The sequence below is a fragment of the Acanthochromis polyacanthus genome, chromosome 24 (genome assembly GCF_021347895.1).
Source record: "Acanthochromis polyacanthus isolate Apoly-LR-REF ecotype Palm Island chromosome 24, KAUST_Apoly_ChrSc, whole genome shotgun sequence".
Taxonomy (NCBI): domain Eukaryota; kingdom Metazoa; phylum Chordata; class Actinopteri; family Pomacentridae; genus Acanthochromis; species Acanthochromis polyacanthus.
Window position 1 is genome coordinate 6,367,066 of NC_067136.1, and position 24,683 is coordinate 6,391,748.

Here is a 24,683-nt window from a genome sequence, read left to right on the forward strand (position 1 = left end):
TGTGTGTATAAAAAAAAAAAAAGCCGGACGGCTTCTGATGAGGAGGGAGAGAACTTTCACCGTTGCCTGTGTGTGTGTCGCCGTTTTCTGACCTGTGCCTCTCTGTTATAGAGAATAAACGTGCCGATCCTGTGGAGTGTGAGCAATCATTTTAAGTCTGCTACATAAAACTGGTGCCGTGACCCGGATCCATTGGTCAGCCGCCGCCGATCGCCGAGGTTCAGCTGTGTGCAAGTGACTTCTGGGATGCCAAGTTGGTAGACCTGTGGATCCATTTAGCTGCTTAAATTATTGCTGATAAATACACTGTAAATAGAACGTTGGTTTTGTGAGATCTGTTTTGCTAAAAGTGAGAGTATTTTGTGAGATCTTTCATATGGTTTTAAGTGTTTTTATGTGTTATATTGCTGTTAGTTCATGTGTATTGTGAGATATGGCAGGAAGAGGCAGGGACACATTTAACATTTTCACACCAGTTATGGGGAGGGGACGAGGTTTGTTTGATGCTGATCAAACTGTCCATGGTAGCAGTAGAGTGTTAACTAGTGAGGGACTAATTGAGTCAAATAATGTCAGTGACACCCCTCCACTTGAGCCCCATTTTTCCACTCCTGTCTCCAACAATGAGAATACTACACAGCAGTTGCGTGATCTCATAGGTGAGCTAGGAAGTCAGATAGGTGAATCCATAGCCAGCCGTCTGTTCGCCAGCCAATCTCCAGTTGCCCCAGCACCGCTTCCATCACCTAGATCGGTTGGAGTTGAAGCACCAGCATCAACCATTGACTTTTCAAAAATGAGCCTGATAGTCAGACCTGACATAAAGGAGCCTCCCATGTACCGTGGAGATGGAGAAGACAAGTACTCTGTTCAGGAATGGATTGATATGATGGAAGTGTACCTGAACAAAAGAACCCTGTCAACAAGTGAACAGAAAGATGAGATCCTAAGCCATCTTTTTGGTAGAGCAAAAAGTATTGTCAAAGTGGGACTGAAGAGCAGCTTAACATCAGGAGCAGCCGTTACTTCTGAAACAATCTATAACATCCTAAGACGCTATTTTACTGACACTCCTGGGTCCTGTCTACCACTGGCAGATTTCTATGCCACCCAGCCAACAGCCGAGGAAACTCCCATCGACTACTGGGTGAGATTAAACACAGCCGCAGAAACAGCAGACAGACACCTCAGACTCCAGGGAGGAAGAATGGACAATATCAATGCTGAAATAGCCATGATGTTTATCAGAAACTGCCCTGATCCCAGTCTCGCCTGTGTATTCAGGTGCAAGCCCATAAGTAAGTGGTCATTCATAGAGGTGCAAGAGGCCATTGATGAATACCAGAGAGAGCACCGAACAGAAAAACCAAGCACAAAGATCAAAAAACCTGTCCTTCAGGTAGCTACAGCTGTTGCAGCCATTAGCCCATCAGAGCCAGAAACTGATTATGCTCAAGTTAACACAGCTAAGTACACACCTACCAATCCAACCAAGTCAACTGACGCAGCTGCTTCAGACCCAAGTGCTCTGGAACGTGTGTTGAGTATGCTAGAGAGAGTGTTGGAACGCACAAGCCAACCTGTCCATGCTGCTGGTTCGCAGTTTCCTCCCCCAGCTCAATTCACTCACTGCCAGGTCTGTGGTAACAACTCTCACTCAACACGCACACACTGCATGAGGGAGAGGAGATGTCTAGGCTGTCTAGAGCAGGGGCACATGAGGAGAGACTGTCCGAAAGCCCCTAATGCACAGCATGATGGCAGCACACCTGTTCAGGGAAACTAAAATACTCACACTGTGGAGGGGACAGTGTGAGTGACGGTGTTGAATCCCTCAATTTGGATGAAGATGCACAATCTGTCTACGCTGAAAGCCTGAAATCTGCTCCACCTGGTACTGTTGTGTTATTTCAGAATATAGTTCACCTTGATAAAGCAGACAGCCTGTTCTACACCGATGCACAGGTGAATAATAAGATTTCATTGCGAGCACTATTGGACACTGGCTCCATGGCATGTACTATAAGTGAAGAGGCTGAACAGATGCTTATGAGTGCTGGATTAGCATCAGAGACTTACTGTGCTAACAATGATGTTGTACTTGTTGGTTGTGGAGGATTTCAAGTCAAACCCAAATGCATTTACAACCTGAAGATGGAAGTATATGGTTGTACATTCAGTGTGCCTGCCTTGGTTGTGCCTGGACAGAAAGATCAGATGATTATTGGCACAAATATTATTAAGCACATCTTAAAGCAGTTCAAGCAGTCTCCCCACTTCTGGCAGGTCCTGACCAAGCCCGAGTCCACAGACACGCCCGAGATAATGCAGTTTCTCAACATGTTATCTGGCATTAACAGATGGAAAGGTGACATGATGCCAGACCACATTGGCACAGTTAGGCTTGAAAAAGCAGTGACACTACTCCCAAGACAAGAACACCTGGTCTGGGGTAAATTGCCTGCTTCATCACCCCTTTCTGAAGGCAGTGCGATTCTAGTTGAACCATCCAAAGCACAGATCCACAAGAAGGACATCATTGTCTGCAGGTCCGTAGTGGCAATGAATGGTGACAGATGGGTCCCAGTCAGGGTTTTGAACACCTCAGATAAAGCAGTCACCTTAAGGCGTCACACCAAGCTGGCTGATGCGTCCACCTGCATTGCTGTTGAGGATCTGGATGTAACGCCAGAGCAAAAAACAACTCCAGCAGTCCAAGTGAACAATCAGAAGGTGCATAACGAAGGTCCTGTTAATACTGGGGCTCCTCATCACTCCAGTTTTCATAACAGTCTGCACGACATGGGGTTGGATGATCTGGACATTGATTCATGCAAAGTGTCAGATGAATGGAAATCACAACTTCTGCAACTGATCCAAAAGTACGAGGAAGTTTTCTCAAGGACAAACATGGATTGTGGGCTAGCTAAGGATTTCGTCCACCGTATCCACTTGTCTGATGAGCGGCCATTCCGACTCCCGTACCGGCGTGTTCCACCTGGGCAATACCACAAACTCCGCCAAGTGCTCTCAGAGATGGAGGAGCGTGAGCTCATTCGTAAGTCCAACAGTGAGTGGGCATCCCCACTAGTGCTGGTATGGAAAAAGAATGGGGACCTCAGGATATGTGTGGATTACCGCTGGTTAAACGCACGCACAGTCAAGGACGCTCATCCTTTGCCCCATCAGTCAGACTGTCTGGCAGCCTTGGGAGGAAGTGCCATTTTCAGTGCAATGGACCTCACCTCCGGTTTCTATAATATCGCCATGGCAGACGAAGACAAGAAGCTGACAGCCTTCACTACGCCTATGGGGCTTTATGAGTTCAACAGACTCCCCCAAGGACTATGTAACAGCCCCGCAAGCTTCATGCGCCTCATGATGGGCATATTTGGTGACCAGAACTTCTTGACACTGCTCTGCTACTTGGACGATGTGCTTGTGTATGCTCCAGATGAAGCAGAAGCGCTCAGGAGGCTTGAGACAGTTTTCAGTAGACTAAGTGCTCATGGTCTAAAACTGGCTCCAAAAAATGTCAGCTTCTCAGGAGAAGTGTCAAGTTTCTTGGCCATATTGTGGATGAAAATGGCGTAGCAACTGATCCTGATAAAGTCAAAGCAATTGCTTCTGTGACTGAGCTCGATCTAATGATGGAGGATGGTGTCACACCTTCTCAGAAGAAGATTAAGTCATTTCTGGGAATGGTCATGTACTATCAACAGTTCATCCATGGTTGTTCTCGGATAGCTAAGCCATTGTTTGCACTGACTGCTGCACCGAAAGGGAAAAAGGGAATGCAAGAGGTTTTGCTGCATTCAAGAAGTTGCATGCAAGTGACTGGAGGGATGAGCATCGTAACTCATTTGAGCAGTTGAAAGCTGCACTCTTAGAGTGTGTTATACTTGCACATCCTGATTTCAGTAAGCCATTCATCTTGTCTACAGATGCGTCTCAGGATGGTTTAGGCGCTGTGCTATCTCAGCTCCAAGAGGGTGACAGTAAAGCACGCCCTATCGCCTTTGCCAGCAAGGCACTCACACGTGCTCAAAGCAACTATCCTGCTCACCGCTTAGAGTTTCTGGCACTAAAGTGGTCTGTCTGTGACAAATTTAGCCATGGCTTAAAGGACACACTTTCACAGTCTGGACAGACAATAACCCCCTTACATACATCCTCACAAAGCCCAGACTTGATGCATGTGAGCAAAGGTGGGTCTCCAAGCTGTCGCCATATAACTTCAGCATCAAGTATATACCTGGCAGCAAAAATGTTGTTGCTGACGCTTTGAGCAGGCAGCCTTTTGTCCAGGGCCGTGTCTGCCAGCGACTCATAGAGGAACCATATCAAATACTGTTGGAGGAGTCTCAACAGGTCCAAGAGGACACAGTTCAGGAAGTATTCAGAGTCAGTACTAACCATCAGAGTGTCGAACATCGGCTGTTATTAGAGAATCTTGAGCATCGTTCTCTGACCAGTGGTGAGGTGTCTGCGGTCCTGGACAGCCATGTTGAGTGGGATCAGGGATCCAAGCAGAGAGTGGTCTCATGGCTCGCTCAGGACCTGCAGAACCTCACTCCACCAGGTCAGGATGCACTGCCTGTCTTTGCTCTCCAAGAGCTAGAGGATGAACAGAGGAGGGATGCCACACTGTCACAGGTTATCCCTTTTGTCGATCGTGGGAGACGACCTTCAAGGAGGGAGCGAACAGGATTATCATCAAAGGCGTTAAAGACTCTGAAACAGTGGCAGAAACTGAAAATGCTCGACGGTATCCTATACAGAGTCTCTAAGGACCCGTTAACTGGAAGAAAGAGACACCAGTACATGGCGCCTTCCTCCTTAGTCAAACAAATTCTATGTGGTGTCCATGATGACGCAGGTCATCAGGGACAAACCAGGACTTTGTATCTGGCAAGACAGAGATTCTTCTGGGCTGGCATGGAGCGCAGTATCAGAGACTATGTAAAATGCTGTAAACGCTGTGTTGTAAGCAAAACACTGGAGCCTGAAGGGAGGGCAAAGCTTGAAAGCATCAAGACCACAAGCCCATTGGAGCTAGTTTGCTTGGATTTCTGGTCTGCAGAGGATTCCAAGGGGAAGAGTGTGGATGTGTTGGTGGTGACAGACCACTTCACCAAAATGGCCCATTCCTTCAAATGCCCTGATCAGTCTGCAAAACAAGTTGCACGTCAGTTGTGGGATCGATACTTCTGCGTCTATGGTTTCCCGCAGAGGATCCATTCAGACCAAGGTGCAAATTTCGAAAGCCAGTTGATTCAAGAGCTGTTGCAAATAACTGGAGTGAAAAAGTCAAGGACCACTCCGTATCACCCAATGGGGAATGGCAACACTGAGAGGTTCAACAGAACACTTGGCAACATGATCAGGTCTCTACCTCCCAAGGACAAGCAGAGGTGGCCACAGATGTTGCAAACATTGACCTTTGCTTATAACTGCACAGTTCACGAGTCAACTGGTTTTGCCCCCTTTTATTTGATGTTTGGGAGGATCCCAAGACTCCCAGTGGATGTTATGTTTCACAACTTGGAAATGAACAATGACATCACAGACTATGACAGTTATGTAAAGAGGATGAGAGAAGATCTCAAGGAAGCCCTGGCTGTGGCTCAAGTCAATGCACACATCAGCCAGCAGAGACAGACAGACCAGTATAACAAGCGGCTAAAAGGCACAGATGTTGAGGAAGGTGATCAGGTTCTTTTGGCTAACAGGTGTGTGCATGGCCGCAGGAAGCTTGCAGATAGGTGAGAGTCTACTCTCTACACAGTGGTCTCAAAAGACTCAAGGTGCCAGACCTATCGCATCAAACATCCCATCACCGGTCAAGAAAGGATTGTCCACAGAAACCTGCTGCTACAAGCCAACTTCTTGCCAGTGGAGATGGAGCAGGATGAGGACTTGTCGTTCGACAGTGGTTCTGAATCAAGTCTGGAGCAAAGTGAGGTTGCTGGGAGTGTCAGTCTGGTGGAGACTGAGGTTAGTCGGTCGGCACGCACTGCTAGCTGGGTAGCTGAGTCAGTTTATCCAAAAGACTCTCAAAAGAAAGTGCCTGTGTCTCATGAGTCTTACCAAACCCCTCTTGACAATACTGAATCAAGTATCTGTATCAGTGAAAGTGTCAGAAATGAGATGAACTGTTATCCTGAATCAGATGAAGGCAACAGCAGTGAAATAGGGTCTGAACACACTGTGGATCAGCCAGAACCTATTGTCAGTCATTCAGAGAGTGCAAAAGCCAAGAATGATGTTGCAATTGCCCCAAGACTTGATGAACTGTCACAAAGTGGTTCAGTGAGTCATATTAGGACACGAGTAGGCAGAATAGTCAAGCCAGTTAATAGACTGATTCAAAACATGACGCAGAAACACAAAGGAACAGGCCATTTAGTCAGTGAGGTTGCCAAAGCTTTGTTCACATAAGTTGTTAAGTCAAAAGAATGTTCTTCAGCCATTGTGGATGTACATTATTTTCAGAATGACAAACATGAAGGTAATAGTTATTTAGACATCAGTATGGGATTGTGTTTACGGCACTTTCTTCAGCATGTGAATATTAGAGGTCTGGCCAGCTTCTTTGCTTCACTTTCCCTTTTGTTGGGAGGCTTGTATGTCGCTTTTATGATGTATGTTAGGAATAACAATGAGTTATGCTTATGTTACCATGATTCCAGCTATTGACCTGCACAGTTTGAGAAGTTCAGAGGGGAGTATGTAGCTGAGTAAGTAATCGAATATAATGTATTTTGGTGAACCTTCTCAAAATGTGGATATTGTCTCTGTTGCTACTTTTGGGTTATTTCTGTGGGTTTTTGCCCAGAAGTTCATATTCGTTTGTATATGGTTCCAGTCACCTGTTGTAGCGGGGGGGGGTCATTAATTAGTGGCACACACATCCGAGGCATACGTGACGAAGCCGTGTATTCCCGGCAAAAGCCGGACGGCTTCTGATGAGGTAGGACCTATGTTGATGCTGTCTCCCCTAATTGTCGTTCTAGCGGCCATAAAATATTGTTAGACTCTTCAAGACTGCAAAAAAAACTTAAGGAACAGATACTAATGATTTTTGAATGAATTTCGATCCGAGTTTTGATTGGTAAAACTTGTTTTAAAACGATTTTCTGACAATCATTCCCGTGTGTTTGGCCTGCTGCAGGAGGGAGAGAACTTTCACCGTTGCCTGTGTGTGTGTCGCCGTTTTCTGACCTGTGCCTCTCTGTTATAGAGAATAAACGTGCCGATCCAGTGGAGTGTGAGCAATCATTTTAAGTCTGCTACACATGCCAACCCAGGCTGATGACCTCATACCCTGACCCTGAACCAGGCCCCCAACAGAACTTCAACCGGACTCACTGCAGGACCAGAGCCCGGGTGGAGATGACCATAGGCCTGCTGAAAGCCCGTTTCCAGAGCCTACGTCTCCTCAGGGTGACCCCTGAGAGGGCCTGTGATATTACTGTGGCATGTGTTGTTCTTCATAATATTACCACTATTAGAGGAGAGCAACAGCCTGCCCTACAAACTGAAGACCCAGATGATGAGCCCATCCACCTGCAGCTATCCAGGACAGCAGAGCAGTCAGAGACACCGTATGCAATAATCACTTTAGAGTTTAAGTCTCCATCATCACCACCACAGCAAATAAAGACATGATACACATTTCATTTGCTCTTCTTTATTCCCTACAAATAAAAGATAGTTCAGTTCATGTTCCAATAGTTAACATAATTCACCTGTGACCATCACCACCTCTAACTTGTGCTCCAGTATTTCAATTTCCAGATCTGCCCTCCTAATCTGTTTTTTGATTTTTCTCAGCAAATGCAGTTTGTAAATCTGTTTTACTGATAACTGGGAATACATAGAGGACATTAAATTATACAGTTGCACATGAATTCCACAGAATGAAGCTCTGGTGTTTCCTGAACATCCATCGCACTGTGTCAGTCTGTGCAGTGGAAGCTGAGGAACCATCCTGCTGCTGTCCAGCCATGCTCTGTTAAAAAGGATGAGAATGTGCAATACTTCAGTGTAGGCTAAATGTCACACTCTATAGTCCACCTAAAATGTGAATGAGAAGAGAACTATCAGTAACATCCTCTGTATGCCTTTCTGGATCCCCCTCTGTAAAGGCAGCAGACACAGTTTCATCCTCTTCATCCTAGATCAGTGACATGTTTCAGTAAACTTAAACTACCATTTGGAGAAATCTGTGGAGTGTTGACTACTTACAGTTACAAGGTCTGTGGTGTGAAGGGGCCAAAAGGCAAGACAAGACACAAAAGAAACTAAATAATCATATATATATATATATATATATATTTATGGCATGCCATTTAGGAAATTATATATTGAATGAAAGTTGATACGTATATAATGAAAGTTGATATATATTGAATGAAAGTACGACTGTATTGAATGAAAGTCGGAATATATTGAATGAAAGTCGGAATATATATTATGTTCAGACTTTCATTCCATATATTCAGACTTTTTCCTACTGAGCCCTGGAAGGACATGGCAAACAAAAACAAGAACCTTATTGGACATTTGCTCTTCAGATGAGCTCTTCTGTGATTATCTATCTGTCTTCATGGTTGTCACAGGGAACGGCGACTACGTTTGAGAAAACAGGTAATTTTTAGAGATGTTTTGATTCTGAACACTGAACGTGTTAGCATTAGCTTAGCTACTTAGCTTCGACTACATTTGCATCCCTACATAGCTTAAAGGTTAAACACATGCACCATATGTTGATGATAATGATAATATCTATGTTTATCTTTATAGCTGGTCTTAAGGCTAATTACGAGGCAGAGGTCAGCTGCTGCCTGGACACATCCATGATCACGCCACTGGTGGGACACAATTGTACTGGATTTCAGCTGAAGGCTGCTGTTCTGTCCAAACTGAGACATTTTTATTGTGACATACCCTCCACTGTTGTTAGCTTTTGAAATCACTGTTGCATGTTTCCACTTGAATGCCCTACTTTTATGATATATCACTACACCATGAACTTTTTACATTTTCCATAAATTTCACCCAAAAGTTGAATAACTATTTGTGAGCAGTGTATGTAGACACATAATAGAAGCACATTTCAATAATATGTCTGCTGCAGTAGTGCAGTTTATCTACCTAGATTGGTGTTACAGTAAAAAAAAAAAAACAACACATGGTGCTGATATATTTGACTAAAATCTTCTTGAAAAGCACAACTGCTTATCTGTCAAAATGTGTGTAACTAAAGTGTACACTGAACACTGAATAAAGTCTCTGTAGATTATAGACACAACTTGCATCTCTCATCACAAATTTCTGTTTATTCATCCAAAGTGCATGGGTAAAATACAAAACAGGTGAAGTACTAAAAAAGATTTATTTTCTAGAAAAGCCAATAGTCAACAATGCAGTTTAATTCTGGGACAGTTGCTCCGGCACCGACACCATGCGTCCCATCAGTGCAACCAAGGTTTTCATTCATCTTCTGGATGTTCTGGAGCATGGCAGAGGTCAGGTCTTGGTGTCTTCTGATCTGTTCCAAGAACCGTTCCTCTGACCTCTCCAGATACTGCAGAGGATCCACAGCAGCTTCCTGGTTCCCTTTTCCTGCATAAAAGCATCCAAAAAGTACTAGTTGTCAGTAATTATTTTCTATTTTCATAAACACAGTTAACTTAAAGTAAATGTTATATTTTGTGTCCAAAGTAGTTTAAGTCAATCCACTGGACTTTAAGAAAGTTCCTTGAAGACGTTTCACCTCTCATCATGGATGGCTTCTTTCAAAGTAGAGAAGCCATCTCTGAACGGGGGGGGGGGGGGGGGGGGGGGGGGGGTCTGCGACACCATCTTTAACCAATTTACAATCAGGTCCTTTCAAAACTCCCCAAAAGAACTACTCAGCAGACTCATGCTCATGACCACCATTAGCACACTAGGGCTCAGTGACATCTGTGCATTTCAACGACCCCCACCCATACTCACAACGACCATCGTTGAGTAGTCAGATGAGTTTTGGTATCGGTCGTTGGAATAATAGCCCTGAACACACCTCACAGAGGTTTAAAAGCTGAGGCAACACCAACCACCACCAGAACTGAAGAAGCCTCTTTGTCAAGGCTCCCTCTTCAACCTCCTGTCTTGTTTCTGCCCCCGCCCCCGGTAGTTCCACACCTCCAGCCCGACCCCCACCTCCAGACCTTGCCGGCGTCCCCTCCGAATACCATGACCTTGCCCCGGTTTTTGATAAGGAACAAGCCCTGTCCTTACCCCCGCACAGACCCTACGATTGTGCTATAGAACTTCTGAAAGATGCCCCCCTACCGACAGGGAGGCTCTATAACCTGTCCAAGCCCGAACAAACAGCCATGGAAGAATACATCAAAGAGTCCCTGGCCGCCGGCCTGATCCGCCCCTCCACATCTCCAGTCGGGGCAGGGTCCTTCTTTGCTGGAAAAAAAGACGGCGGACTACGGCCCTGCGTGGACTACCGGGGGCTGAACAAGATCACCATCAGAAACAGGTACTCCCTCCCGTTAATTGATTTGGCTTTCACTCCCCTTCATGGGGCTCAAATTTTCACTAAACTCGACCTCCGTAACGCATATCATTTGGTCCGGATTCCGGAGGGGATGAGTGGAAGACGGCATTTAACACCCCTCTGGGGCATTTTGAGTATCTAGTTATGCCTTTTGGTTTGACCAATGCGCCTGCCATCTTCCAACATCTCGTGAACGACGTCCTGCGGGATTTCCTGAACCGGTGCGTCTTTGTTTACCTCGACAACATCCTGATCTTCTCCCGCAGCTTGGAGGAGCACCGTCGACACGTAAGAGAGGTACTGGAGCGCCTTCTTGAAAACCGCCTTTTTGTTAAGGCGGAGAAGTGCATGTTCCATGTGTCGACGGTGCCCTTTCTTGGTTACATCATAGCTGCGGGGAAGATCAGGATGGACCCAGCTAAGATAGCGGCGGTGGAGGATTGGCCGGAGCCCGGGGACCGCAAACAGCTCCAGCGATTCCTGGGCTTCGCCAACTTCTACCGCCGCTTCATACAAAACTACAGCCAGATCGTAGCACCCCTGACGGCCCTCACTTCCGCGTCCTGTAAATTCACCTGGTCCCCTGCCGCGCACCATGCCTTTGTTACCCTGAAATCTCGCTTCACCTCTGCTCCTATTCTCATTCAGCCAGACCCGCACAGACAGTTCGTCGTCGAGGTCAACGCCTCGGACACCGGGGTGGGGGCGGTGCTGTCGCAGCGTGCTGACGGAGATGGTAAACTTCACCCTTGTGCTTTCTATTCCCGCAAGCTCTCTCCTGCAGAAAGAAACTATGATGTAGGGTTACCTTCAGTATCTGAAAACGGCAAAAAGACTGAATCCTAGGCAAGCCAGGTGGGCCCTATTCTTTGACCGCTTTCATTTTTCTCTGTCTTATCGCCCAGGGTCCCGCAATGGAAAACCGGACGCTCTCTCTCGAGTCAACTCAAAGGACAACTCCCCTGAGAAACCAGAAAATATTCTGTCCCCGCGCCACCTGGCTTGCCTCACATGGGATAAAGAAACCACCGTCCGCCGAGCCCAACAGACACAGGTGTTCCCTGAAGCCGGTCCCCCAGGAACGCTGTTCGTCCCGGAGGCCGTCCGCCCAGACGTCCCCCGGTGGAGCCACTCCAGTCAGTTGTCATGCCACTCAGGGGTGACCCGGATGCTGGGGGTTCTTCGCCAGAGGTTTTGGTGGCCTACCATGCTCAATGATTGCCAAGAGTACATCGCCGCCTGCTCCGTCTGTGCACAGAATAAGACCTCCACCCAACCCTCCCCAGGACTGCTTCACCCTCTCCCTATTCCCCGGCGACCTTGGTCCCATATTGCACTGGATTTTGTAACCGGCCTGCCCCCATCCCGTGGCATGACCACCATCCTCACCATCATTGATCGTTTCTCCAAATTTGGTCACTTTATCCCGCTACCCAAACTCCCTTCCGCCCATGAAACCGCAGATCTCCTTGTTTCTCACATTTTTCGAGCCCATGGTATTCCTATCGACATTGTGTCCGACAGAGGTCCCCAGTTCACTTCTTTAGTCTGGCGTTCGTTTTGTTCTGTTCTCGGGGCCAAGGTCAGCCTTTCATCCGGTTTCCACCCTCAAAGTAATGGCCAGACGGAGCGGCTAAATCAGGAGATGGAGGCCACCCTCCGGTGCATGGCATCTAAGAACCCCAGCTCCTGGTGTTCACAGCTCCCCTGGGTGGAATATGCTCACAACACCCTCCCCAGCGCCTCCACCAGCCTGTCCCCCTTCCATTGTGCCTATGGATACCAACCGCCCCTCTTCCCGGATCAGGAGAGAGATATTGCCGTGCCATCGGTGAGGGATCATCTCCGGCGGTGTGCCCGCACCTGGCGACAGGCTCGCGCCGCCCTCCTCCGAGCCTCCCATCGTACCCAGAACCAGGCAAACCGACATCGGTCCGAGGCGCCGATCTACGCTCCCGGTCAGCGGGTCTGGTTGAAGTCCAAGGATTTGCCCCTCCGTGCCTCCCCTAAGAAATTGTCCCCCCGATTCATCGGTCCATTCACTATTGACAAGATTATCAATCCCGTCGCCGTCCGTCTTCGCCTGCCCCCCTCAATGAGAATCCACCCCACTTTTCATGTGTCCCAAGTGAAACCGGTTCAGGAAAGCCCGCTGGCCCCTCCCGTTCCGACCCCCCCACCCCCCCGGCTCCTGGATGGGGATCCCATTTTTACAGTGTTCCGCCTCCTGGACGTCCGCCGCCGGGGTAGGGGCCTTCAGTACCTTGTGGACTGGGAGGGCTATGGACCGGAGGAACGATCTTGGGTCCCTAAGTCCTGCATCCTGGACCCTTCCCTGATCCGGGACTTGCTCCGAGCCCATCCCAACCGCCCACGTAGGGTGCCAGGAGGCACCCCTTGAGGGGGGGGTACTGTCAAGGCTCCCTCTTCACCCTCTCCCACCTGGCTCCCCCAAGACCCTCTCCCTCCTTTTTTATTTTCTTTTCCTCCCTCGTATCTCCCTTTTCCTCTCTCCCTCCCTCCTTCCCTTCCTCACTCTCTCCTCTGCATTGCATGATACGGAGTACGGCCACCAGCTGCCTCCCATCTGTCTAATCAGTGTTACCCTGGAGCCCGGACAGCTGACGCCCATATCACTAATCACCTACCTGGCAATAAAAGACCGGCTCTCTCATCCATTCTCCGCCAGATTGTTGCGCTAGACTCATGAGTCAGTTGCTGTCTTGCCTTATTAGATCCTGTTGTATTTTGTGCTTCAAGACTAACGTGTTTATGTCCTCTGCCTGCCTCAGATCTGCTGTCCGGACTCCCATACCTGCCCACCCCCAGAACCGTGTGGACTTTGTTGCCCAAGAACTCCTTCCTTGGTTTTCCCCAGCCCTCCTTGCCTCCCGGACCCCCTCAGACCCGCCGTACCCTTACGCCTCCTGCCTGTCCAGAACCACCTGGGATTAATAGCCGTCAGGGATCCACTCCCAACACCTGCTGCTGCACTCTGCTCCCCTCCGGAGCTTCTACAGCTGCCGATCCCCCGGCTCTCTTCTACCTCTACTGCCAGAACCCTCACCCGACACGCCGCTCCCCTGAATCCATCTCCTCGTCCACTTCCATCCTCATACAATAAAACCAGTTTACAACTTCATTCTGCCTCGGTAGCGTGGTTCCCTGCTCGAGTCCTGACCTGCCTTGTGTGACACTCTTGGATGAGAGGTGAAACGTCTTCAAGGAACTTTCTTAAAGTCCAGTGGATTGATTTAAACTACTTTGGATAACCATGACCTGGATGAATGAGAACCTACACAGACATGTTATATTTTGTGATTTTAGGATGGGCCCAAAGATAACATACTGATCATGTTGATGTCTGCATAGTCTAATCAGATCTTACTTGATTTGGTCTGTAGAGAGGAGGACAGCGTGGAGGAGCTGCAGGACGGAACCAGTAAGCTGCAGACTAGTGCTCCTGGTAACTGGACCTCATCATCCAAGGCCGACAACTAAATAAAATGAACAAGACATGCTGTTGATAGCATCTGTAATACAAATGATTTTATCCATTAACTGATTTATTGCTTTGTCCATACAATGTTAGAAAGTGTTACAAATAATACCTGTAATCATTTCCAACAGTGATAAATGCCTTGTTTTATTTTACAACAAAAAACACCAAAAGCATCTGTGTATAAGAAATCAGTGCATTGGATTTCCACATCTGCAAAGCTAGAAAATCACACATCAGAATTTTACCTTGAAATTATGAAAATAGCTGCAGATTACCAGTACTCTTTACTTCATTGTGTTAATTTGATCATTTGAATCAGTTTTTAGACTTGTATTACTGATACGAAACATAATCAACACATAAATTAAAATGTGTTCGCAAAGAGTTCACTGGTTCTTCAAGGAAAATTTCAATGATAACCATATAGTTCAGTAATATGATTAATGGGTCATTGTGTAACAGCGTGGGAGGTTCTGAATACAGGTCTTGGACTGAAATATTGCTGCTGCTTTCATAAGGAGTTGTTTCATAGCTTGTTAGCTTACCAGCGGCTAACTGGCTGGCAAACAATAGTTCAACGCCAACCTCTAATCAGTGATCCGGTGTTGTGCCAAAATGTGATTTTTGCCAGAAACTGATTTCCGGTACACGGGAGCGCGCACGCACAGCCGTCACAGTTGAAAAGCGCAGCGAAGCGCAACCAGTTTGTTTATAATCATCTAACGGTGATTATTTGTGTTTGCGTTTTATAGCCTCCTGTACGTCTACTTGCCTTATATCGCTGTGCAATAGGCTAGTTGGTGATTTCAATCTGCCGTGTATTTGTGCTAATAAAGATATGTGTCACCGAGGGAGAGTCTTTTTTCTGCACCAACATTACATTAGATCCCTCAACAGAAAAATTGACTCCACACAGTGCTTTGTACGGTTTGAAATATGAGAAAAAGGACATTACAATGTGAAAATCAGCTTATTTTGCTTGCCAAAACATGATTGGTGCCTCTGGTATTGTACATAGGTGGATATTTTGACCTAAAATGACTTAATATAACACAACACAGTCATATTTACAGGATTTGTCTCCAACCAGTATTTTTTTTACCCCTTAAAAATGAGAAAAGGGAAATTACAATGTAAAAATCAGCCTTTTTGCTTGCCAAAAACTGATTCATGCCTCTGGTGTTGTATGTACATGAATATTTTGCCCCAAAATGACTTTATATAACACATCAGAGTGACATTTGCAAGATTTGACTCCAACCAGTGCTTTATACCACTTGAAAAATTAGTAAAGGGCCATTACAATGTAAAAATCAGGCCATCCCACCTGCCAGTTGGTTCACGTCCCTGTCACTGCCTAGACATGCGTATCTTTGCTCAAAATGACTTGGCATCATGCGCTCAACGCATGGCATTTTGACGCTATATATAGCCTAATTAAGCACCATTACACACAGTTGATTGAGACATCAAGGTGCAAGCTTTTGACCTTCATGCTGAAAGCCATTCTTTGGAGTCGTAATAATGGATCCCGTTGTTTTAACAACATAATGTCCTACTTGAGTGATGGAACCATCCCTGATGGACTGACTAAGGTCCAAGAAAATAATTTCCGTCGAAAGACAAAAAATTACGACTTGCAAGGTGAGTTGGATCTTCTTAAATAGAATAGACCTGTAGGCCTTTTCGAGTTAGCCTACTATTCTATCTTGTCTTTTTTTCTTTTTCTTTATTTATTGAACAGTTTTATGTATTCGTTTTTTTATTGGTTTATTTCCAACATGAATAACCGCCTGTGTATGAGTGTGTTTTAACCGTTGCGGTTCAGCAGACCGCGGGTGGGCCGTTTTGATATCTGCATAAGCATTTTGCGAAATAAAACGATACTGCCAACTCGATGATAGAAACACTATACACCGATGGGAAGCTTAGATTCTCATGAATCCGCCGGTATAAACCACTTTCAGATGTGATTACCACAGCGGGTAATATAAACACATTTGTCCAATAAACAACAAATATTCATCCATCCGTTCTCTGTACACGGCTTCAACGTACACAGCGCGACTCACATTTCCGGGTTCATTATTACACACAGATGAAAATATTACACAAAAACGGCCATATTCCAACCTTTTACATCCAGATGACACAAGCCAGTAAACTATTTTGTCCAAAACATGTCTTGAAGTCGGTATATGATCCACGAAAACGGAAATGCACCTCGCGATGCACGTCCAATATTCCCTGTATTTCTTGTCATATTTTTATTTACAAATAAAATATTGGCGATTTTTTTTGTACTGAAAATGGCTGGAATTGACTGTACCTTATAGGGCTACATGCCCCTTGGGGACAAATAAAGTTTTAGAGATTGTGCGTTGCTCCGAGTGAGTCACTGACTCGGAGCTGTCCGGTGCTGAATTGCAGATTTACAATGATGGCAACTAGTTAGTTTACTCATCTAAAATGTAAGGAAAAAAACAATAAGATTTAGATATAATTAACAGTACTGTAAGCTTCAATTGTCTCCTACTGCTTTGTAAATTATATGGCTTTAGAGGAAATGTCGGAATGGCGGGAGGCTTTTTCTTTTTTTAACCGTCATTCCGACCATAGGACGCAAAAATTGTCGAAATGATGGGAGGTTTGAAAGAAATTTAAGTGTTGCCATTTAGACAATTGGGAGCCCATATCAGGGAGGGATGTCCGAATGGCGGTTGCCTCCTGTTTTGGGGTGTGGTGGTTCGTGATAGACTTATGCCTACAGGCTTAAAAAGAAAAAAAACACTCGTGTATCTTGTTTGACTATTTCTTCTTTTTCAAATTTACTTTATTTATTATTGTGTGTGTACAGGCCTTTAGAAACAGACTGCATATTTCTAGGCTTTCTCAAGTGGCTTTTATATAGAAGGGCTATGATATAGTCATGGAGTTAATCAGCATGTCTGCAGTGTGTGTGTGTGTGTGTGTGTAGGTAGTAAGTCAGTCAGTAAATAAGTGTCCATGTGCTTATGTACATTTGTTTCCTTGTTGGTCTTTTTTTTCAATTAAGACATAACTAAACCACACCAAGCCAAACATATATAAGCTAGATAAGTAGGGCATATCCAAACATAAATAAATAAATTTACTGTAGCCTACTTTATTACAATTCATCTCTGATTTATTTATCTTTTTATAGATGGACATTTATACTATATAAGGCATAAAGGACAGCCCAATTCCACCAGGGTGAAAGTTCTTTGCGGACAAGAGGAGGCCAACAATGTCTTCATAGACTTTCATGCCAGCAGCCATGGTGCACACTGTGGGCAGAAGAAAACCAGAGAGGCCATCTCTCTGAGGTTTTACTGGCCTAGAATGTCTGAGTGCCATTAAGTCCAAGACTGCGCAGGAGGTCAGTCAGTGCTTACTGAAGTTCTTCTATCAGTTTGAAGCAGCAAAAAGGACACTGACAGACCAAGGCCGGGAGTTTGTTAATGAAGTATGTATGAAAAACTAAAAACATCCACAAAAATTTGCTCATTTACATTGTAACGCTTGCAGTATACATTGACTTTTTTAGTCACCTGTTATTCCCTCTATGGCTACCTTTAATTTGCTGTCTTTATGTATTTGTAAAATAGATCAACAGCAACGTGTGCAAGATTCTGGGCATCAAAAGAAGCCTGTGCGCCCCATATCATCCACAGACCAATGGACTGGTGGAGAAGATGAATGGGACGATCCAGAGGTAGGTCTATATCTATTTTAAAATTTTATTCATATCACTCTGGAATATGTCTTGTATTAAAAAAAATTGCTTCTTTGCAGGGCACTGGCCAAACTGGTCAATGACAGGCCAGATGTGTGGGACCAGCATTTAGATGCTGTAATGTTTGGCCTGCGAACAAAGCGGCAAGTTACAACAAAGTTCTCACCTTTCTATTTAATGTTCGGGAGAGAGGCAAGGTATCCCTCCGAGATCCCAGAGGATTACATGGTAAAATGAATTGCACATATTGGAGAAAATATTTATAGGTGTACAGAACAGAAAATTGAATTTGAGCCATGTGGGCCTTAACAGTAGTGTAATAACTCATCTATCAGACAATGTAGCCCAAACTTTGTGCTTTATACATCAGCCTGTTCACGATGTATCAGCCACTGACAATGGATTCGTTATCCCTCAATCAGACGTCTGAGACCCGCACACACACACCGAGCTCGGTCTCGCCCCAAACATTGAATATCCCACCCACTCAATAATGACCAATCAGATTTGCTTTCCTTACTTGGGTAAACTTGTGTGGGAATTCATGAAAACTCAACATACCAAACAGGACAAACTGCCATTTCTGTACACCTTTAATAGCTTTTAACTAAGAGCAATGTAGTGCTTTAACAGGGATTTGATTTAATTGCTGTTTAATTTGATTTTTATTTCATTTGAAAGGTGGATAGCAGTGTGGAGGACAACCTCTCTGTTGAGGAAGTCACAAAAAACATCCTTAAACTGGATGATGCACTTCAAAGTGCCATCCAAAACATCAGCAACAGCCCCAAACCCAGGAAGACTAAAAAAAGTGCTGTCAACCTTCAGGTTGGCATGAAGGTGCTAAGAATGAATGTGAGGAGCCAGCAGAGGAAAGGAGGAAAATTAGAGGCACATTATCTTGGGCCCTACACAATTTCCTCCATCACTGGCAAAAGTGTGGATCTTGTAGACCCAAGTGGGACTACTATCCCCAAAATTAATATGGATCACCTTGTCCCTTATACTGAGGGTAAAGACAGAGTTCCACACAAACTCTCCACCGGTCCCACAGCATCTCCAGCTTCCACTGCTGGTCGCACAGCAGCTCAAGCAGCTCCAGCTTCCACTGCTGGTCGCACAGCAGCTCAAGCAGCTCCAGCTTCCACTGCAGGTCCCACAGCAGCTCCAGCTTCCACTGCAGGTCCCACAGCAGCTCCAGCTTCCACTGCTGGTCGCACAGCAGCTCCAGCTTCCACTGCAGGTCCCACAGCAGCTCCAGCTTCCACAGCAGGTCCCACAGCAGCTCCAGCTTCCACTGCAGGTCCCACAGCAGCTCCAGCTTCCACTGCAGGTCCCACAGCAGCTCCAGCTTCCACTGCAGGTCCCACAGCAGCTCAAGCAGCTCCAGCTTCCACTGCAGGTCCCACAGCAGCTCCAGCTTCCACTGCAGGTCCCACAGCAGCTCCAGCTTCCACTGCAGGTCCCACAGCAGCTCCAGCTTCCACTGTCGGTCCCACAGCAGGTCCCACAGCAGGTCCCACAGCAGCTCCAGCTTCCACTGTAGGTCCCACAGCAGGTCCCACAGCAGCTCCAGCTTCCACTGCAGGTCCCACAGCAGCTCCAGCTTCCACTGCAGGTCCCACAGCAGGTCCCACAGCAGCTCCAGCTTCCACTGCAGGTCCCACAGCAGCTCCAGCTTCCACTGCAGGTCCCACAGCAGCTCCAGCTTCCACTGCAGGTCCCACAGCAGCTCCAGCTTCCACTGTAGGTCCCACAGCAGCTCCAGCTTCCACTGCAGGTCCCACAGCAGCTCCAGCTTCCACTGTAGGTCCCACAGCAGCTCCAGCTTCCACTGCAGGTCCCACAGCAGCTCCAGCTTCCACTGTAGGTCCCACAGCAGCTCCAGCTTCCACTGCAGGTCCCACAGCAGGTCCCACAGCAGCTCCAGCTTCCACTGCTGGTCCCACAGCAGCTCCAGCAGCTCCAGCTTCCACTGTAGGTCCCACAGCAGCTCCAGCTTCCACTGCAGGTCCCACAGCAGGTCCCACAGCAGCTCCAGCTTCCACTGCAGGTCCCACAGCAGCTCCAGCTTCCACCGGCCCCCAAGTTGCTGCAGCTTCCTCTGTTTTGCCAGCTGCAGCATCCAGTGATGGGCGAAGGACCACAGCCATTTCAGGTTATATAAACCTCCCCTACACGTACTCCACAGTGCACACCCCTATCAGCAAGCATATGTTTTCTCATAGACAAACAGACTATAGCATTTCAAATGTATTTTTGTACTGACAGAATTACATTATTACAACTTTAAATTTGTCTTTTCCAGATGTGAGAGATGCATGGGGGGGGGGGGGAAAACCATACGTCCTGCTCTCCAAAGTGGGTCCCTATAAGGTATTTTACCATGATATCTTTAACACGGGTCCTCAAATGGAGTTTGAGAGTGAGGTGAAGTTTTAACGCTTTTTTATTTTACATTGATTTCCTATTTTAAATACATTCAGGTAGATACATGCATCTCTTTTTTATATTTTTCTCTGCAAAAAGAGGTTTAACTTTTTTTAAATTACAGGTTATAAATGCATATCTCACAAAACTTGTGGAGAGGTATAACCAAAACAACACCACAAGGGCATTTGCCATTGACATATTTGAAATGACACGGATTTGGGAGGGGAAGAAACCTAAAATTAAGGTAATAAAATATATTCTCTCATGTTTTTGTACTAATAAATACAACAGAATAAAAAAATATCACAAGACATCTTTTGTGTATTATCTTATGTTACAGATCATCCCACAGCATTACGAATTCATTTTGGGCGTGGTTAATCAGGCACATCACTGGATGCTGGTGGTAAGTTCACAACACATTTTGTGTGTGTGTGTGCGTGGGTGCACATGTGGAGGTGTGCGTGCATGTGTGTGTATCACTACACAGGTATTGTTATGGCATTGAATTTGTATCTTGTAGGTAATCTTACCAGCCAAAAAGATGAGCCGGTTTCTGGACCCACTTGGGGGAAAAAAAAATGCGGCCAATCAGTGCAAGGATGTCACAAGGTAATATTTTAAGCAGTCATTTGTAGTCACGCATTTTGTAGTTCATAAATGTGCCATTTCAAATCATGTGTATTTGTGGTAGATCATTCATGAGACAAAGGGGGTTAAATCCTTCAAGGTGGGCGTGTGAAACAAGGACCCACTCCATTCACAAAGATGCCACGTCTTGTGGGGCTTTTGCATTGAAGGTATATTCTAACATCAGGAATATTATTCATCATTGCTCTGAACCTTGCTTAGCTGTTTGTTGTAACACACAAGCATGTTTGGTAAATATGGACACTGACATTATTTTACTTGATATGTAAGGGATGTGTAAGATAGGAGAAAGAAAGTGAAATATGTTTTTTGGGGGGATTTACTGTTAAGTGTTACTTACACAAACATTAATGCGATTGTCTATTTTGCAAATTTGAGTTTGTTCAAATATAATACAGAAATACATTGTTGCATCTATTATTTCCAGTTTGCTGAATGCATCTTGGATGGGTTGCCTCTGGTGTTTGACACTTCACCATCCAGTGTCAACAATATAAGAGAGGAAATAGCGGTCTATCTTCTTATGAATACAGGTGTGTTTTTAAAATCTTATTTTCTAATTCTAATACCACTACTCTGACAACCATGACTGACTGACCCCTTTTTCTTTTTATTGCAAGATGACCTGACAGACCTCTGTCATTTCTGTGGGGAGCACACAGGGGACACTTCGTGGGTAAATTTGGCTTTGATTAAAAAAATGCTTAAATATCACAATTTCCAAACAATATAATCATCATTCATTTTGTTTTTTTTAGATCGGGTGTGAGGTGTGTCCAAGATGGTACCACAAAAGCTGTGTGAAATACCCCTAAAACGGCGTAGAGCTCGTCAAAACTTCACGGGCTGGAACCGGTCCTTTAGTTGTTTCTCAGGATGTCACAGAACCTTTTTTTTCAGCGAGGCCAATCGCTCTTTTATTTTGACCCAACATAATCAATGTAATGTTTTTCAACATGAAGCTAAGGGGAGGGACCATCAATGATAATTTACATCAAAGTTCTAGGATAGTTTTTCAGTTCTATCTCCTGTTTGCTAAGGTTTATTTATTAGGCAGTAAATTAGGACCCAGGACCCCGTCTATAGTTCTACCACCACATTAACAGTGTTAATACATGAGCTACATGGGATGGATGCTACATGTTCATGAAGAAAACCTCTGCAGGAAGAGACTCGTACAGGAAGTCCTTTCAGACAGACCTGCTTCATGACCTGCAGCAAATCTGGTCTCTGATGAATTCTCTGTTAGTGGATGTTTGAAAGAAGCAACGTTAAACTTTCCTGCTGTGGTTTCTGCTCAGTAAAGATGGAGGCTGCTGCTCTCTGTCTTCATTCATCTCTGATTATTTACAGTTTTTAGAAGATGATTCAACCTGACAGAGAAAATCAGATCAGGAAGAAGATAATAGACAGGAAGACGAACAAATCAGAAAGTTTACATCCACATTTGAAACTCAAAACATTTAACGAGGTTCCAGAATTTGTTGTTTGTGTTCAAAACTCAGAGCTGAACTACAGGAAGAGGAACTAAACTTTCATAATAAACCTAAACTCTCTTTATCTTTAGCATGGTGTGTCCAGAGGAACATGATCTGTGTTCAGACAGACTGTCTCTAAAGTCTCTGGTTGTAGAAACAGATTCTACAGAGCAGCAGGAAGTTCTGGTAAACTACAGTCTGGATGTTTTCTACACTAATCAGATCTATGGAGAAACACAACAACCTAAATGTGATGAACAAGGAACTTTCTGTTTCCACAGAACACAAGTGAAAGATGAACATGGAACACGTGACTCTTCAGTGTTTACATGTTAAATAATTGATGATATGAGACAAAGTTTACCCTGATGACAGGAAGCCCAGTTGACCTGCTGTGAAGGACAGCTGATGGTTTGTATGATCTGAATGATATTTAACAACCTGGTCTCAGTGGGAGGATGACTGTCATGTTACTGAGAAAATGTGACACTGTGGACTTTCCACGGGACTCTGTGGGTTTTACTGAATACTACAATCTCATTATAGGAAGAATAAAATACTTCTGCTATTTATCCTGGTAAAGAGAACAACACGTCCTGGTTCAGAGGGAGGAGCAGCAGAGCTGTAGTTAAGGGGTGTTGTGTAACGACAATGAAGTCAGTCTGGGGCCTATTTCACGAAGCAGGTTTTACAAACTCTGAGTTTCTTCCACAACTCTGAGTTGATCTACTCTGAGATAGAAAACTCTGAGTTTTCGGTTTCACAACGGCTGATATGAGTTGGTTTAATCAACTCGGAGTAGTTTGACCCGGAGTTACGCGCGTGCACCGCAAGTCTGAAAAGACAGCATCAATGGAACCCCGATTCGACGAGTCACCATGGAAACGGGGAAGCGAAAGGCTGCGTTTTTGAACTGGAAGTTTTTAACGCGCTCATATGGCGAGTTTGAACACGTTTTTAGAAAGAAGTGCAACACCGCTGCAGCTGCAAAAGAGAGAGAGACGGCATGGAGAACAGCCCGGATCAATGCGTAAGTTTAAATGTAGTCCTTTGTAATCGTAATAATATTACAGGGAATAACTGTCTGAATGGTAGAATAGTAAGTCATTTCATTTAGGGGAAATCCTGACGGGGCAGCAGCTTAAGATGAAATATAAAAACACTGTTCAAACAGGTCAGACCTCGGCATTATCTCATGGAGGTACTTCATGTTGATCATGTTTTACATTGTAAAGTAGCCTAAATATTAAGTGGCTGTTTGACTGTGCAGTTGTTTTATCCACACATAGCCTAAATGTCTGCATCCATATCATGTCCTGTTAAATAATTAAGCCTATTTAAACTAACATAGACTTCTGCTCAGCCAACAGAAAGAAAGCAGATGCCTGTAAAACGGTGGAATAAAAGGTCATGGATGCACATGTGTATATATACATACACACACACACACACACACACACACACACACACACACACACACACACACACATATATATATATATATATATATATATATATATATATATATACCTTGTAACTGTAAGTAGGCAACACTCCACAGATTTCTCCAAATGGTAGTTTAAGTTTACTGAAACATGTCACTGATCTAGGATGAAGAGGATGAAACTGTGTCTGCTGCCTTTACAGAGGGGGATCCAGAAAGGCATACAGAGGATGTTACTGATAGTTCTCTTCTCATTCACATTCTGGGTGGAACATAGAGTGTGACATTTAGCCTACACTGAAGTGTTGCACATTCTCATCCTTTTTAACAGAGCATGGCTGGACAGCAGCAGGATGGTTCCTCAGCTTCCACTGCACAGACTGACACAGTGAGATGGATGTTCAGGAAACACCAGAGCTTCATTCTGTGGAATTCATGTGCAACTGTATAATTTAATGTCCTCTGTGTATTCCCAGTTATCAGTAAAACAGATTTACAAACTGCATTTGCTGAGAAAAATCAAAAAACAGATTAGGAGGGCAGATCTGGAAATTGAAATACTGGAGCACAAGTTAGAGGTGGTGATGGTCACAGGTGAATTATGTTAACTACTGGAACATGAACTGAACCATCTCTTTATTTGTAGGAAATAAATAAGAGCAAATGAAATGTGTATCATGTCTTTATTTGCTGTGGTGGTGATGATGGAGACTTAAACTCTAAAGTGATTCTTGCATACGGTGTCTCTGACTGCTCTGCTGTCCTGGATAGCTGCAGGTGGATGGGCTCATCATCTGGGTCTTCAGTTTGTAGGGCAGGGTGTTGCTCTCCTCTAATAGTGGTAATATTATGAAGAA

At 45.1% G+C, this 24,683-nt stretch overlaps 2 protein-coding genes and 1 long non-coding RNA gene across 4 annotated transcripts in view; 2 read left to right on the forward strand and 1 right to left on the reverse strand.

Moving 5' to 3' along the window:
* The window catches only part of LOC127532703 (sialoadhesin-like), a 258,353-nt gene that overhangs the window by 209,662 nt on the left and 24,008 nt on the right, over positions 1-24,683 (forward strand). The gene's annotated exons all lie outside the window — the stretch shown is intronic.
* LOC127532705 (coxsackievirus and adenovirus receptor-like) overlaps positions 1-24,683 on the reverse strand; it is a 183,600-nt gene that overhangs the window by 149,775 nt on the left and 9,142 nt on the right. The gene's annotated exons all lie outside the window — the stretch shown is intronic.
* On the forward strand, positions 19,046-19,450 carry LOC127532716 (uncharacterized). The gene is made up of 3 exons (XR_007940365.1): positions 19,046-19,183; positions 19,223-19,282; positions 19,379-19,450. It is a non-coding gene; the product is annotated as an uncharacterized LOC127532716 (long non-coding RNA).